The sequence below is a fragment of the Phasianus colchicus genome, chromosome 1 (genome assembly GCF_987193195.1).
Source record: "Phasianus colchicus chromosome 1, bPhaCol1.hap1.1, whole genome shotgun sequence".
Taxonomy (NCBI): Eukaryota; Metazoa; Chordata; class Aves; order Galliformes; family Phasianidae; genus Phasianus; species Phasianus colchicus.
Genome location: NC_143436.1, coordinates 26,210,001 through 26,228,681, shown reverse-complemented (window position 1 = coordinate 26,228,681; position 18,681 = coordinate 26,210,001).

Sequence of the window (18,681 nt, the reverse complement as noted above, 5' to 3'; positions counted from 1 at the left end):
AATCTCAAAGCCAGAAATATTTTCTTTCACAGTGGATTGAGCAAGGTGTGGGGCTGGAGTTTTTTGGAAAGGGTTCAATCATGGTTCACTAAGAAATGTACACATCAGCGTTAAACATCCACATCCAACTGAAATATCAACATCAGGAAGAACGCCAGTACTGTATTCTGTGGCTTCCACTCCACACCATAGGCTTGTGCTGCTCAAAAATATTCCACATGGCTCTCTTTTCCTTGTGCCAGTGCTGCTCTAAGGAATCAGAAGACTGCCAGTAAAAAAGAAGCGAGATAGAACTGCCAGAGACTAACAGATGTTAAGGCTGGGAGAAAACACTGCAATCATCTATGATGATATAAAACGAGGAATTTCCCCAAGGCTATCTAGGTGGTATCAATTTATAATTACAAAAACTGGAGAGACATAAATATTTTTCAGGTAATTAGCACCTGGAATTTTAGCTCTCTACTAGTTGGAAGTTATGCTTGAACAGTTCTGCACGATACACCTTTCCAAGGCTCTGAAAGGCAAAGTGGCATGACTGTGTGCCTGAATTCTCTTTCTTCTAAAAGGGATTTGCTACATTCAGAACACACATGGCAGAAACTGTTCCTGAAAGAGTCTTCTGTCATTGTGTGGTTTGAGGGTGATGGTTGGTCACTGAGAATATGAACAGTATATAGATGGTGATGGACCAGCACTGTGACATATGCTACAGCCCTATTTAGCTTGCTCACATGGTTGTAACGAGATATACTATGTCATATCAGATACACAGCAGAACAAATGCTTTCTGAAAACCTGTTAAGTTTGGTGTTTTTAGAGGAACAGCCTTGAGCTAATGATGTCAAGGCTTCTTTGTGCAAGTAAAATTTTAAAGGCTGAGTGCATATTTTAGTTTCAACTCTCTTTATGTTATCTTGTGATAGTGACTTGTATTCAAGACAAACAGTTTGAACCTTCACTTGCTTCAAGATAAACATTTGTCTTTATATGTGCATATATGGAATGTTTATCCTGAAGTAGTACTAAAATCAGTGATTTGAAGATAATATCTGCTGGGAGACAAATTCATTCTAATCATGCAGTAGTCACTGTCTCTGGAAGTACTGGGCGGTGCTAGGTTAAAAAGGCTATCAGATGGGGCAAAAAAAGTAAATATTACATTAAATCTCTATTGTATCAAGAATACACTGAGGATCTATAGGACTACTTTTGCTGATCATTGTAGGGGCACTGAGTATAAAGTACTATATTCTGATAGAAATGTGCTCTCTTTTTCTATCAAAAATGTTCTGCCTTTGAGAATATAGGGACATTAAATTTGCTGTGCTGCATCAGAATGGAATTTCATGTAGAACAGATCTCACCTGGATTTATTAAAAAATACCCATGACCAGGGAATGGATAGAAGATGATAGTCTTGGAATCTTTTGCCTGTCTTGCAAGTCATAGTTAGGTGATTTCATAAGCAGAAGGCACCAGGTAATTCTGCATACATAAGACAATGCTTCTTCCTTTGAAAAATCTATTCAGCCATTTCCTTATGGATTTGTTAGAATTTTGGCCTTCGTAAAATCTACTGAATTCCCTGATTTAATTACGGATTCAGTAGAGAAGAATTTCTTTTGCTCTTTTCAAACTCTTACGATGAATATCATGGTAAACAATCACATATGCCTCTTCACCATGCTATTGATAGTATGGAATACCCCTGTCACTGCGGTCTCTCTCTTCCTACCCTCTCTTGGTTACCTCTTTTATGGATAATTCTTCCATACCTATGGTCACCACCTTTGCATTGTGAGCAACTGTACTTGTTTTACTTGTTTACTTTTTACATTTTTTCTTTTTCTTGTGACAGGACACTCAGAACTTCACTAAAAGAAGTAATCATAGATTTATAAAAGGCATAAAGAGAAGGTTATGAAAGAAGTCAAAATACTCATTTGCCCACAGTGGAGTAAAGAACTATTTCTACAGATATAAATATTCAAGGATAGTTTTCCCTTCCCAAATATTAATAAGAAGAAAACCTTATTACAAAGAAAGATATAACCCTGTTCAAAAATGCATCCATCAAAAGCAATATACAATTCTTCTGTGAAAGTATAGGAAAACTATTATACAAGAAGTCAAATATTCCAAAGATCACACAACTTCACATTAATTTCTCAAAATTTCCACGGAAGAAATGTAGAATTTTTAGCCAAACCTTTATAATAATCTTCCATCAATTTAAATAACTGATGTTTAGCAGTAAATTCATGGGAACTGCAAGTGTTCAAACTCTGGAAAAATTTGGCCTCTTTTAGAATTTGACCCTGAAATAGTGAAGCTAGTGAATGAGTCACTTTAAAGAAAGCTTTTGAGCATGTAATGGTAACCATGTGGGCCTACATACTAATGTAAATTCATCGTTTCTGTATCCCACTGTTCAGTAATAGCAGCTCAACCCAGGATCTGTGATGTAAGCCTAAAACCCTATAATGCTCTCATTCAGTGATAGAAAATCTTCAATAAATGGATCCTTCCAAAATATCAGAATAGAGATCAGCAAGTGGGCATATTCTTTCTTGTACCCATATAGTGTATTTTATATGAGGGCTGCTCCAAAAGTAATGCCTTCTATTTTATTATTTTGGCTCACAATGTCAGAAGCAGATGTTGGTGGCATGGCAGAAGAGGTTGAACATTCCTGCCAATATCCTGTTACATTTTGTTGCTGTGCGACAGATGGCAGCAGAGGGGCAGCCTGACAAACTAATGTCTGACATGGAAGTACAGATGAAGCGAAGACGTGTCACTGAATTCCTCCATGTGGAAAAAATTACGCTTTCATCAATGTTTCTTGATTGCTTATGGAAACCAATCAATGGATGTGAGCACAGGAAGTCAATGAGCAGTGTGTTTCAGCAGTGGTGACAACAATGCAAAAGATGCGCCACATTTTGGATGGCCATACACAATTGTCACACTGCAAAATGAAGTGTGTCTTAATCAGCTTATCCACAGGAATTGGCTAACTGTAGTGACCGTTGAAAAATAGAGCTTGGTAGTTGAGAATTTACTCAATCAAATAGTATCATTGTGTTCTTTTCATCTTTTCTAGTTTCCATGGAAATGAAGAGGAGGCATTATGCATATTTATCCAGATATTAAAGCACCTTGCAAGCAAACCGAGTCCAGAGATACTATGTCGGCCCAATGGCTTCACAGTCCACCAGAGCTTTACAGTCATGATTACAGGGACAGCACATAAATCTCTGTGTATATGACCTTATTATTATCTATAGTTCATAGATATTTGCACTGTTTTCTTCCTTGCCTTTTATCCCCAATGTTAAAACTAACTTTAAACCACAAAATTAAATACTTTTGACAAAAAGGTTAGTTAGAAAAGTTGGATGCTAAGTGAAATTTTAAGTGAAATCCTTTTTGATTATGTACTATCGCTGAGCAAGATCGTTTTGATTTATTCTATTCCAAATTAATTCTCCTTTGCAACTGACCCAAAAGTTGACCCATTTTTATGCTTGTTATTCCCAGGAAAAAAAAAAAAATGCAGTTATATTTGTTGATCACTGAGTTTCATATTTCATGTTTTAAGATTTTGGTTAACACACACAAAAACTAGAACAAAAAGGTCATGCAAATATATGAAAGCTTACCACATTCTCTTTCGGAAATCTGGTGCTAAGATTATTTTACTACCACTGTAAATAAATTTTGTTATTATAAAGAAAATAAGCACTATATTCTGGGACTTTAAGAAGACAAAGGCATGGATACCTTTCTACTTTGTCCTATATAATTTCTACACTGCCTAATCATTTTAAGGAATGTAACTTTAAAGTTAATAAAGTTAATATGTAGACTAAAACTATAAAGAACTTTGCAAGTTCTACAAACTTCTAAATATAAGTACACTTTGAAAACCAGTCCTCTTGAAGAGCAAATTTTAATGCTTCAAATTCTTGCTTCTGTAATTAAGGACCTGATTGAAAATTTGGCACTCTGAACACAACCTCAGAAAGAAAGTCCTCCAGATTTGAGGTGCAAATCAGTTTTTGAAATTACTCTGTGTGTGTAAGAGAGACAAAGAAAGGGAGACAGAAGAAGAAATGTGTGCAAACAGATCCTGGCTTGGCATATTCTGTTGCTAGAAGAGTTTGTTTTGCAGCAAAGCTGTCAGTACTATGGCCCACATTATAAACTTTCCTGAACATAACGTACATTGTAGTAAATTTTAGTATCATTCATAATCCCAGTATGGTGTTATGTAGTCCACAAAGATTTTGATTGATTTTTTCACTTCCAGATGCTGTACTCCTGCTGTATTATCTGATCAACCACCCCGGTACTTAACGTGCAACAGATTGAAAGAACGAGTTTCCCTGCATGCCTCCAAAGGCAGGCTAGAATGATCAAATATTCCACTTAAAATTGACTATTTTGTTCCCCTGAATGTGGATACGTTTTAGGCTTCACCAGCATGACAACAGTATGGAACAAAGAAAAGGGCACTGAGTTTCTATGCATCACTTCCATTATTCTCTGCTCCTCTCATCCCTCAGTCCCTCACAAACAATTGCATCTTTTCCCCATCCCTGCCCTCCTTCACCTTGTGCAGCTGAAGGCAATGCTTATCCACTGAGCAGTTTAGGGTTGCTTCTAAACCCGCGATGCTCAGACAAGAAGTAGGAGATGCAGATGGACAGAGAAATTCTATGCCTATGGTGGGGGAGTATAGCTTTTTCCATATTGGCCTCTCATGATAAAATGATGTGGCTGCAATTAGGTGTGGAATTAGTATTTATGTTTGTATGCATTTAAATACATTATCTAATGGGGGAGTAAGTTCTGTATTCACTAGGCCTGCCTGGTAGTGTTCTGCATAGTTTATATCACTGTTTTTCTGGACTGTAAATTACTTTCATAGTGCTCTTCTAGATAAAAGTCATAAAACTCACAAATTTTTATTTATTTATCTTAAAACCATAGCAGAAACAATTTCATTTACTTGGAGGAACTGATTGAAGTAGAATAGTTAGTGGGGCTATTGGCAGTGCAAACTGCTCAGGTCAGATATGATGACTGGCTCAGTGCATTTCTCACAGCAGCACTTAGTTGTCTTGGGAACGTTTCCATAAAGTTTTCCCTACCCTGTATGCTGTGAGCAGCTCTGTGAACAGGACTTCATCTTTTATTATAAAACTAGAAAAAGAGTGAGGAGATCCTCATTTGCCTTTGCCACATGTGTTTGATTTGATTTCCTTGTCTCTGTCAGATACACTTCAGCCTCCTCCCCGAGCAGTTCGGTCCTGGACTTTTCTATCTATCCTGGTTTCCATCAGAACTCTCATAGAGCAAGTGGTATTGCGTCAATAAGCACCTTAGTGCAAAACTACTCAATCATTAGAAGGGATATGTGACAGTGAAGATATTCTAGCTTTTACATTTTTTATTACACTAGGGCTATTTTTTTCTTTCTTTTCCACTCTTATTATTAACCTTTTTATAGAAAATTGGCTTACCAAGAATTTATGAATTAGCAAGTCTATTATAATGATGAATGGTAATTACCATTTAAATCCTGAGTCATTCATCAGCTTGTTCACCATATGTCAGGTGATACAAGAGTGCATGAATACTTGTCTGGTGAATATTTCTCAGCTGATTGTTATATTTGCATGAACTTTGGACCTGTATGTCAAATGCTAGGTGAATAAAAATTAAAACAATGGGGAAAAAATAAAACAACATTTTTACAGGTAATGCAAGAAGGGGAATTGTCTAATACTAATGCTAATAAATGAAGCTACCAGCAATAAGAGTTATTGTTGGTAGTTACACTTACTAATATTAATATTAGACAATTATTATTTTGTTTTGTTTTGTTTAGGAAGAGTAAATATGGCTCTTAGCTTTTCTGAAAATATAGAGAAAAGCATACAATGATAAATAAAACTTTATATAAGATTCTTGTGTAAGGAATTATTTTTTACAAAGAAAAAGAAATGTTTAGGAAAGAGCCCTTCCATTAGGCCACTGAAGGCTAATTTCAGGTCTAGTCTGAAAATTCTTGAGTATTATTTCCCTTATTGAGTGTTTCTTCAGAAGTGTTAAGAGAACAAGTGGCTGGTCTCAGGTCCCAGACAACAGGTGTCTACAAGGACTAACCAGCATTTTATTTGATCCTATGAGTCACCTTCCATGCTGGTCTTTAGGGGGAAAAAATGTATGGACAGAAGAGCTGAGCTATCACACAGTCTCCATATCCAGCCAAGAGTCTGCTAATGGCGTGGCACAGAGGCAAGTTCTGCTGTCAGTGCCAGATCCTGGGGGTGTCTATTCAAGATCTCTACCTTCAGTGTTCTCAGCTCACCTTCTCTCAAAGAATGAAACAATGAAAGAGTATCCTCTGGATCTTGCATATAGGATCATCTTTTTAGATCTGAGTGAAATTATTGTAACAGGATTGGGTGTCGAGTGATAAAGATTTTCCAAAGTTAGCATTAATGATGGTAACTCTATTTCTTTTCATATTGACGTACTGTATATCCCGTAGGTTTAACAGTTCATTAAGTGAAGCCAACTTTCTGAATGATCATTTAATTCTTGAAATGTAACTATAGACTAGGAAGAAAATACTAAGATATTAATCCTGCTGGCATCAGACAGCAAATGTTAGACCCAAAACTTAGTGGCGCTGAGCTGAACAGCACATAACAAGTCTGCTATTCTAACAAAATACAGTCTCTGCCACTGCATGAGCTGGGAATGTTCTCTCCCTGTAAGTATTTGAACGCAGATGAACGTAAAGTAACGGTTAAGCTGAGCAATGTTGCATAGCTAAACTGCAGGGGTCTTGCTCAGTTATCTAGCTGGGGAAAAAAAATCTAAGAATATTGTTTTAATCAAGCTTTTGATGGTATATCTGTCAATGCTCAGTTTTCTTTGTGGTGCTAGATCTCTAGTCATAGAGCAAGAACAACAACAACAACAACAGTTCTGTATACTTTTCCAAAGTGTTGTCATGTGAAAAAAAAAAAAAAAATTCAAATTTTGAGAGAAAAAAAAAGCAGCTATGGAATTTCCTGTTGGATCCTCTCAGCATTGGACCAAGCCATACCTGTGACTAACGCATGAAAATCTTTCAAACGTTCATCTCTATACATAAAATTGAAAAGGTGACCCCAGAGGTAAAATTCACTGCCAACCTACATCTTATCGCTTGTAGCTTTGTGTAGTTATTTATTCAGGACTGTGTCTGAATTTAAGTATAGTCAGCTGATATATTTTAAAATTAGAAATGCTTTCTTCCTTTACTGGTGGAATTAGATGGATACCAGATAATTTTTCAAAATAGTATTTTATATAAATGATAAATGTCGATGGTTCAAAAGGTTTGGAAAGAGAATAGGAGGGCACAGGATGGAAGTATACAGAGGAAGACTGATGAAGAAATAAATTTGCAAACTAAAAGAAAAATAAGTGAAAGAGGCAAAATGTTTGCAAATTTATGTAGGGAACATTTGAATGAAAAACAAAACAAACACACAAAAAACCTCACAAACAAATTAAAAACCCCTCCGTGTACTGTTAGGAAAAGGGTTAGTATTTGTGGACATCATTTTCAGCAACAGACTCGCAGAATAAGCCATTACTCAGACACACGGACGGATATCAGAATCTTTCTCTAGCCTCTGTTGTATCCTTTACAGTTTAAGCAGTCTATAAAATAGCATGTTTTCTTTGGCGGCTCATATGTCATTACCAATGGTTTGGATACCTGCAAAAGGCATCCACTATTCAGCTCTACGTAATGAGCCACAAATCTGGTAAAGATAACACTTCTGTTTCTGATTCAAAAGAAACGAAGAGCGTAGTAATCAGGTGAGTGTTCTTTCAAGGAAAATGCTAAAAAAACAGCCCTGAATGGTGGCAGATACTGTATCCCTGGATCAGCAAAAAGACCAAAGTTTCCCATTGACGCCTCCCACCGGAGGCCCCAGTATTCCTAAGGCCGCCTCTGTATGTCAGCATGTGAAGCTGATCTTTCCCAGCTGACGCTGGGCTGAAATTTCTTGGAAGCAGCTGGGGTGGAGATGTGCCAGACAGCCTTAAAAAATAAATCAGTTACAAGTGAACCAGGGCAACCCCCAAGGCCCAGAGGTAGGGCGGGTGTTTTGCTACATGCATTACTAATTAACTGTGAAAAGTTTTGAGCGATCCCAAATTTTTTTGTGAGTACCAGCTACCTTTTATAAAAAAGGCCATAAAAAGAAGGTAGAAAACACAGTTCCAGTAACTGAAGTTAAGCACACCAGGGTTTTTGGGGGGAGGAAATATTAAATATATATATATATATATATATTTTAACTTAAAGTGTTTCTTCATGTCAGACACAGTTTTCCTTATCATAACTCATCTGACCCCGAGTGATGCTACATTTTTATAATCTTCCCTCCCCCCCCTTACCGTCTCCCCCCAGTAATTCTTTTCCAGACAAAAATTAGTTCAGCCTGCACAAAGCCTTTGGACTCTGCCCTAACTAGCCAAAAGTTAACCTGCACTTAAGAGTCCTGAATCACTGGGAGAAATAGGTACTCTCTGCTCTACCTTGGGGTTCATGTTACAGTTGGGAGTGAATATTCCAGACCCTGCACACTGTGAGTTCAGGGGCCTCAAGGGAGAGTAGAAATTGTACTCAAACTACTTGATCTTGGCTAACTGAAGTAAAGCAATCATTGTTTTCATATTTTAAAAATATAAAACAAACAGTTGAGGGATTGCAGGAGCCTTAAGTTTTATCAACAGCAAACAAAGTGCACAGTTTTGCAATACCTAAAGTCTATGAAGTCAGGAGCTGCATGCTTCACTTATAGCCTGATTATTTTGCTGGCCTTTCCAGACATCTTTCAAGTGAAAATACGGTTTATTTGCATCATTTTATGCAACAGTTGTAATCTAAAAACTTTATAGCAGCATATGTCATAGAGGAAGGAGATTTCTAGGTTTGTCTGTGTGCCAGAAGCAGCTTGCTCTCATTCCATGAGGACACAGCCCACTGATTATGGCCGGGCAAAATTTCAATTGCATGCTCTTTCTGCCGATAGCCAGCTTAGCTGAGCATGACACATGGATGATTATAGCTCATGTTTACCTCCAGGATGATAGAGAACAGAGACATTTGAACTACTGAACCACTGAATTGGTACTAGGTGATCATACCAGCCACTATCTTTCCGGCTCTTCAACCTGTCTAGCTGGTAAAGTGATGAAGAACAGGGCTGAGTAGGTGCACTTTGTAATTGATGGAAAAGTAATTTACTAAGCCTCAGCTGCATCCATGGCCTGATGCTCTTCAGTAGAGTTGTGCTGTGCAGGACCCTGAGCCACGTGTAGGCACTCTGCTGTCCTCCTGGGAGCCTGTCTGTATTTCTATACTCTTCTCCCTTGAAGCCTTGAGAGGAACGAAGTGAAAAGGATGCAGTCCTACAAGCCCAGCCAAGGTCTTTGTGCTCCTACCAGGCTGAGTGCACCAACAAGCCTCATGGTGCCGATATTACAGCCCAATGCAAATTAGATGTGTTGGAAAACAGGCTTAAAGCACACGGCCTCACCTAGCACCACATTAAGAACCACGTAATTTCCTTGAAAAGCCCATGTGTGTTCCAGAAAGTGAATGTGTATATACATGTCTGTGTGTATATTCAATACTATATTGCATGCATATAGTATTTACTTGCTATTCTTAATAACAGAAAATTAAAGGAAAGCAGGTGTTCAATGAAAACCAGATACCAAATCTGAGCTTAGCTTTCCTGAGTAACTAAATGAAAAAAGTGGAGGTAAAATAGAAACTGCTTTTAGATTAGATTAGGATTCAGTCCAGGGGGGTTATATGCAAAGTCAAGCCCCAAGGAGATATTTCTTTGTCAGAATTCTTGCTGGTAACTGCAGCAGAAGAATCAGATATAACTGGCTTTTAACAACATTTATCCTCTTTTTTTTTTTTTTTTTTTTTCCATGTGCTTTGCCAAAGGGCACCAGGATATTTTCTAATCAAGGTGGAAATGTGAACAAGGATTTTATTTTAGGAAATCTTCTTTTCCCAATAGTAGAAGTAGACAATTACTATGTCCTAAGTATCTATTCAGTTATGCAAAAACTGGTGTAAATGACCTATAAATATAAGATTAGTGGAAATTAAAATGAAATGAAGACAGAAGTTGACTTACTGAATTTAGTCTAAAAATTCAGATACCAACAGTACTATTTAAAAAGAAACAGATTTAATAGTAACTTTGCATTTAGTTACAAGAAAGGCATGATTTTTACTGAAATACTTTGATAGAAAAGTGAGATAATGGAAGAGAGTGGAATTATTCCTCCATTTTCAGAATGAAACCCTTACAGCCCCTTACTTAATTTTAAATTAAACAGTTGTTACAGAAACGTGAAACAAACAAACAAAACAAAAAACCCATCAAATGTGAGGTTTGCTGATTGTAAAAAGAAGCAGGTGGGTTTGCAAAAGTTATGAAGTGAAAGCACATCCTAAAAAATAATATTGCCTGCAAAACCTTGACCTAGTGTAATATCGACCAAGCCATCTTTAACAACAGGATTTAAATTGCAGAACTGACATGGCCAGTTTCTAGACCTTGACATTGCCTGGTAAGGAGATCCCTGATGTGGAGGGGACTATTACTAAGATCCTGTAGTTATCCTCTGTGCTGAATGAAAAAAATATTCATGCCTTTAGGGGTTGTGGGTCCTTGCTGTGATTTACATAACTTACTGTGAGCAGTCATGGCAGGCACCAATTATAGAGAACTTTGGAACTGCTCTACCTGTAGCTCCCAGTGGAAGCCATGTTTCTGTTGTATTAAATCTGTTCAGAAATGACAATGGGAGGAAAGGAAAAAAAAAATAAACGGTGCTGTGAACATTATAAGTAAACCTTTTGGAACAACAATGTATGTACTGTGGTGCAACTGATAATGCAATTTTCCTCAGCATTTCCAAGGATCCAAACCAAAGCAAAAAAAAAAAAAAAGAAAAGAAAAAAGGAAATCCTAACCAGAGAGAAGCTATAATGCCAATATGCCTCTCACAGCCACTGATATTTTGTCAGGCAATGATCTAGAAAGCTGAAATGATTACTGTTTTATGTTTGGTTTGGAAAGGGAATAAGGCCAGGTGAAGAGATAATACGTGTACCAAAGTGTCATCATATGCTGTACAGGGAAGGATTTCTGAATGTCAGTTTGAATTCAAAAGACCCAAAAAGCTCATGGAGCTATTGGAAATAATACTTAGAAGGGAAGTCTCAGTAAAGTAGTCAGCTGAACCACTTAACTGCCAAGTTGGGTCAGCTAGAACATGCTGCCACCTCCACAGGAGGAAATAAAAGGCTGGAGCCACATTTCTATCTCCCCATATATGCAGCCTGGCACAGAAGGATCAGCTACTGATGCTGTGGTGCACCTGTGCACTGTGTGTGTCTCAGAGCAAAGTTTTTCCATAAGTATGGGCCTTACTCTGTACTTGTGTGAGAAGCGATTCATTCTGTGGATAGGGATGCAAATATTCTGTGTGCTGTGCTGTGTAAAGTGGCACACCAGGGCCAGAAGCCCATATGAGACTGTAGCAGCAGTGGGTAAATGGGCTGAGTGCCCCATGTGGTGTCCTTGTCTTGTAGAAGACATGTAGCTCCACTGAAATGTTTTTCTTAATGCTCAAGCCAGCCAACCCCTCAATCAATCAATCAAGCAAACAAACAAACAACAGAAAAACTACAGTGCTTATGTTCTCAAATGGAAAAACAGAAACACAGAGAAAGAAAAGTCAGACTTCCTGTCTCAGTTAACGCTACCACAGTGCTGCTAGTGAGAGGATGGAAGATGGAGCAGAAGCAGGACAGCAGGATGGTTCAGAAATCTCATGCCTGTAAGTTTGGGGCCATGATGGGGTCTATTCTGTCTCTTTACATAGAAGAAGAAATGTTTTGTGCTGCTTCTGTTTCAGCATCGTATTTCAGTAGCTGTCATTCCTACCTGCTTGGGATAAGCTTTATGCTGAATTGAACAAGTATACATTAGTTTTCTGTACAGTAATACTGTTCAAAGCTTTAATATTCTTTTTTTCTCTGTTGTTGGCTTTACAAAAGCCTTTTGACCTCTGTCACTTAGAAAAATCACTTCCACATTTAGAAAACCTAGAGAAATCCCCCAGTGTGCTTATTTTTTACAATAGTAAGCAAGCACTTAACACAGAAGTTACCTGATTTTCTTGATCTTATGGAAAGAGTTATAAAATAGAACTTCAGATCTGGTGGTGCTCAGTTGCTTGGTTCTACTTTAAGACTTTTCCTTCTGATGAACCAGCTTGTGTCTAAAAGTTGGCAACTGTGGTCATTATTGAATTAAAGTAGATATTATTTAATCTTCTCCCCTACATGAATCAGTCTTGTCTGCAGCACATACCCTGCAGAAAGAGTCTTTCTCTGTCACGTGTTGAATTCAGGAGGTCTCAAACAAACTCTCTTATATGGGTCTTTCTTAAGATCCAGAAGTGATAATCTGATCTTTTTCTGACACACTTAAGGACAGTGGAGCATATTCTCAACAGGGGTCAAAAAGTACAAGGATGAAATCCAAAAAGGGCTGGTGTCTGAACTAGTTTTGTTGAAATGCATTTAAATTAGGCTAAAGTATGCATTTGTTCTCAGCTGGACAACAGGGCACATTTACCTCTGAGCCTCAGTAGCAAAAGTGGAGTGTGGGCTTTGTCTGGACTGATGCCAGGAGTGTACTGCTGTGTAATCCACAGTGTAATCCACAGGCATCCAGGCTGGGGCTTGGGTCCCCTTGGTCCGGTCTGAAGAGGGGCCTCAGCACATCTTAACTTAGAACAGGGTGAGAAGGGCTATACAGCTATCAGTCCACATCTACTCTGTAATGGAAATGACAAAAATGGGTTTTCAAGGTATAATATTTGCTGTGATATCTTCATTATATGTATCAGAGAGTGATTTCATCATTGTGTTGGTTACCAAAAATTATTCAAGTCTAAATATTATCAAATACAGTGATACGTGTAAAGTGTTCATAAATTGTATGATTCTGCAATACTTCATCAACCTACAAAAATCTCTCCACCTGTGATTCATGGGTGTAACCAACCCACAGGACAGGTGGAGGCAATGAAGGATCATTTTGCAGTTTATACTTCCCTCAGCCCCACTCACTCTGTCAGGTTTTGGAAGATACCATCACCACAAAAACAAGGAGTGAACAGTCTTTGTCATTCTATTGACAGGAAGAACACGTGCTAGTATGTTTTTCAGTGAGTTCACTTCTAAACACATCTGTGTCTGCAGGGCTAGAGCTGTTTTGTAATAACTGGTGCTCACAGTTGCTTTTCATCTATAAAGAGTCTTAGTAAAAGTCAGCAATATTGTATTAACCAAAGCTGTATGTTTTATATTTGTTGTTCTCTTGGTGTTATACTATAAGTATCATTTTGCATTTTTACTACAAGTAGGATATGTTGAAAATTTAAATGCTTTTTTATATGTTACACATGTTACACTTTTTCTGATGTAAAGCTGGAATAAGAAGCTGTTTCAACCATCACCTTATGTTTATGAACAAGACAAGGTGATCTTTGAACATATCTGATTCTACTAAAGCTGAAAGAAAATAATTTTATGGAGTGTTTTTGCATGTGTTATTAAGATTCAAGTCTTGAATTCCTCCTGTTCTAAACAGTGTCCCAGAGACCTGTGGTATCCTCTGTGTTAAGTGCTGGGTTCAAGAGATTAAGGGCAATGACTGGCATCTAGTTCACTTTTATTTCCATTTCAGTGCAACCTCACATCGCTATACATCTGTTTTGTTGATTCAGAAGAGCACTTGAGATGCTTTACAGTTGATTTTGACAAGTGCTACAATTTGATATGGGTAGATAATTCTTGCTGAGATGATTTCAAAAGTACAGAAATTATAATTTTGAGTAGATATTACCTTTCTTTATGATCAGAATTTTCATGTAATGTACTGTGCACTTAAGGTTCTTAATCACATTTGCCTTTTTTAAACATTACATTCTTTCCATCCAATCTAGTAAAGTATTGCAAATTAAAATATTGTTCTAAATATATCTTGTACTTTTTTTTCCATGTGCTGCGGACAGCTCATGTGAAACCTACTTTAAAAAAATGTCCCCTCCCAACCTTCTTCCCAAAATTTTTTGGTTTGGGATTTAATTAAGCACCGAGACAGGACAGACTGTATGATAGAGCTGATTAGTGCACGCCTTGGGTGCATTTCACCTCCTGCTTCCAGCAAATCTGAGGTGTGGATTAATCAGCACAACTGCTTGGTCCAAAGTGTCTTAGTGTGATTATAAAATAGACACATGCTAAGAAGTAAAAGCTCAAATACCAACATATTCCAATGCTATAGAATATCACACAGTGAGAATGAATTTGAATATATATAAAAGAATTTTATTAAATTTCAGGTTTAAACACAATAGTAGCATTTTGCTAAAATGTTTTATGTGGTGATGTAAAAAAAAGTTGGTCCCTCCTGCATCCTGTTCTCCTCACTCTGTGCTTTGTTCCTCCATTGTGATTCCCCAAGTTCTAGCTCATGCTTTTTAACCCCTCTTCAGCATGAATTCTTTATTCTCTTTCTTTCCCCAGCCTTAGGTGTCTCTCCCCTTCCATTGATATTTGCCACATACAAGCCTGTGCTCTCTGTCACCAAATGTCCTCAGATGCAGCTCAGCACACACTGTCTGACTTCCAAAAATGCTATACCAGGGTTAACTCCAAGTGTACCCTGGTGTAGTTGACAGCTTGGCTAATTGCAGTTGGAGGCCATTAGCAGAAAGTCTGGTTTGGGATTTCCAAGAAGTACGGAGGGAGTGGGACAGAAAAGGCCTCACCTTCCAAAAGTGTCGATGTTCATGGCTTTGTCTTCTGTACAGGAGAGTAGCCCAATTTTTAATAAAGAAAAGTTACATGCTTGAGTGGAAAACACTGTATTTGGGGAAATAACAGAGTGATATATCTTCTGCCTCCCCCAGTGGCCCAACCCAAGTACCTGCTGCAGTCAGTGCAGGGGCTCTGCTGGGCTTGTCCTGCCTACACCATCAACTACACCAGTCTGCAAGGGGCTGCGCTGCCTGAGGAGCGGGCAAGCTTTCCTGCCCTGCAGAAGGGCCTGACCAGCAGAGCCTGAGGACCTCTAGCAGTTACCCATGGCTCCAAGAGCTTCAGGGGTATTGGCATGGCCCAGCATCCTCCCGAGGCTCCATCGTTTTATTCCTTTGAACAGAGAATTGGTTGGGAGTCTCTGAGTTTAAACTAGCAGAATTTCTGTAGGAGGATTGTTTTGTGATTTCTTTTTATTTTTTAATTTTTTCTCAAGAGAAGAGAATATAGCCTAGAGTTTTTAAAATACCACTGGAAATGAAAAGCTACTTGGTTGTGGGGGAGTGTGAAGGATCCCCAAGGAGCAGAACAGACTAGCAAAGGGGAAAGAAGTGTCTGGAGTAGTGATGCAAGGAGGACGAAACAAGCAACAAAAATAACAAAGTAGGGCTGAGGCTAATGTACAGGAGGGAGCAGAGGGAATTTAAAGAGCAGAACGGGAAAGGCAAATGGCCAAAAAAGGAGAAGATGATTAGAACAGGAGATAGGAGGGGTGGGGAATACTAAAAAGCCCAGATTCCCATCAAACAAAATGAGGGTCTGAAATGGCATACTCTGCTCTGGGGACTGTTCCTTCCTGACGCAAGCAGACGCACTGAAGTCTGTTATTCCTAGAAGGGCAGCAGGAACGAGGCCCATATTCACAAATGATTTGAGCTTCGTGCTGATGGCAATCCTGCAGCCAGTACTGTACCGCACTGCTATACAGCACACGGGGAGCTCGCCCCTATCTGCAGTGCTCCTGCCTGCTTCTTGCCACGTGGGTTCCCAGACACAAAACTTCAAAAGAATTCAAATTAAATAAAAATAAACCTACTAGGAGGCATAGGCCTCTGCCTGCTAAACAGTGCAGATGAACAATTCTGTTTAGGACAAATTGCATTTGTCTGAATTGTGCATGGATGAAATTTGTATTAGCATCTTTAGCCTAGGAAGTCAGTCTGTTCGGCCTCATTCTTTTAACAAATGTATTTGCTTTTAAATTTAGTTTATGCTATTAATTGTAAATAACCTGGATGTCTAGCTGGAATTAAAGCTAAATTCCTGGAAGTAACTAACTTTTATTTTTACCTACACTAAACAGACCATGTTCTCAGAGATAAATAGCCTTCCCTCTAGTCAGTAGGTTCATTGAGGTTTATAGGGTCATTCACATAAGTCAGGAATTGTTGAAGAAGTGTTTATAAAGAATCAATCTCATAAATAGCAAAGAAAAAGCAAGTAAGGTAATTCATGCAGGATTGGTGATATATATACATCGCTACTCACAAAGTTTCCTCTAGTGTTACATTTGTATTCATATATGTCAAAAATGCAATGTTATTTCTTTTTAAAATAAATTGGAAGCACAAGTCCATGGTGTATGATTATTTTATTAACTGATAAATCAGCTAGCTCTCAAGGGCATGGAGGAAACATATTTATTTAATTTACAAATAAACCGTATCCATTCCCTATTCCTATCCTTTGTTAGAAATATGCATTGCACTTGCAAATTCTAATGTTTGATACTTGGTGATGCTTAAATATATTCTCAGGAAGTAAAAAAACAACAAAAAAAAAGGCTTTTTTTTTTTTTTTTTTTTTTAAATCCCCAACCTTCAGTGCAAAAAAAAATTCTACATAATATGAAAAAATATAGACATTAAGAATGTGTTTTCACAGCACCCATGCTTTTATAATTGCACAGTTGGTATTTCCAGAGTGGCTTTCTAACTTTAGGCAGATGACTCCATATTTAAACTTCTGAATAGGATGACCTGATTTTCAGAGCTGCTGAATATTGGCATTTTCATATCTGTGAGGCCATACATGTCCTTGTCCTCCACTGAATTCCAAATGGGTGGATATCTGCACCCATGTGGAGATGCCCCGCTGCATTTGAATGTCTTGGATAAAGTATAAAATCTGAATAAAAGAAGATCAAATACATTTTTTTTTCCTATTACAAATCACAGGCTCTTATAGAAGATGTAAGAGTTGAGAGCTACTTAGTTGAGAGCATTCTCATGTCTTTTAAACACTTATAAAAGAGAGTTATTCCATAATTATCCATTACGGGGACAAAAACTTGTTCAATTATGAAATAACTATTTTTTTTAATCTTCTCTTAGTTGTAGAATCCCACTCTAATCTCCTGTTTCACAGAATAATTTACTATTAAAAATGCATGAAAATGCCAGTCTCTCCTTTTTGCTCTCTTCATATGTATGTATATTAAAATGAGTACCCCAGTTTAACAAAGGAGGAATATATTCTCTGGTACTGCCTTCTTCACACACCTGCTCTTTCCCATGCTTCATTCAAAATGAGTGCTTCCATACTTATATCTCATGAGGATATATCTGTATACATGTCACTAGTTGCTGTTGTCACAGCTGCAACCAAAAAACAGAGACTTGTTTTGCTCTATTACCTGCAACAGGTTTGGGTTCATCTGAACCCCAGAAAGGTGTCTATGTCATAATCAAATGATGGTAAACACAAAAGACAGTAGTGCATAATGCAGAAAAACAAATCCTGCTGGAAAAGGAGAAATTAGAGTCCTGCAGATCAAAGATCAGTAAACCAGGGAAATGTTTGGTTGGAAAGGAATAAAAGCTTATAGAAAGGATATATGGAAATTAACTATGCAAGCTGCTCAATAAAGTAAAAGTCATGAATCCGATCCTTTATTCAGCTAAGTATCGTTTTATTTAAAACAGTCTTGGCAATAGCAGCAGAAGTCATTAGGCTCTGATTTTGTAGTCCTTATTTCATAAATATTCTCATTGATTTTACTGTGGCTGCATGTTTAAAAAAAAATTGTTTATTGCGTGTAATTTCAATGCTGTGGGGTGAGATCCAGTCTGCTCAAATTAAGCACGTGCTTTTAGGTGCTTCATAAAGCAGTCCAAGGCCTCAACTTTGATTTCTTATCAAGCTGGTGGAAAGAAGCAGGCTTACCTGAGGATAGGAGTGTCCCTGCACAGTTGAGGTTTGGCAGATAACTTAAGCATGTTTCTTTCCAAGCAGTCCTACCTGAGAAACAGAATAGTTCTCTACATGCCAAAAAGACCTGAGGTAGGCAGTGAGGTTCTCTCTGCAATTTCCTTAACAGTGTGGCAAACTTTTTATTTTTTTGTGCTTCGTGGATGCAATATGACACATCTAAAGTAGGAAGTTTGTACAAATAAGATATCAGAAAGAAGGAGTGAGAAAGAAACCATGTGTCAGCCACAACTCGATGGCAATTGTTCATGCTGTGAAGAATCTGGTTCTGAGCTGAGCAGGTGGGATGGTACAGTACCAAGACAGCTACAGACATGGCTGCAAAGGAAGAAGCCATCAGTGGAAGTGTGTAAAGATGTGTAAAATGTTTGTTTTGCTTAGGAAATAGCAAAAAATAGCTGGCATAGAATACATAAATAACTACTGCTAGCAAGGTAGCTAACCCTGATGTACATGTT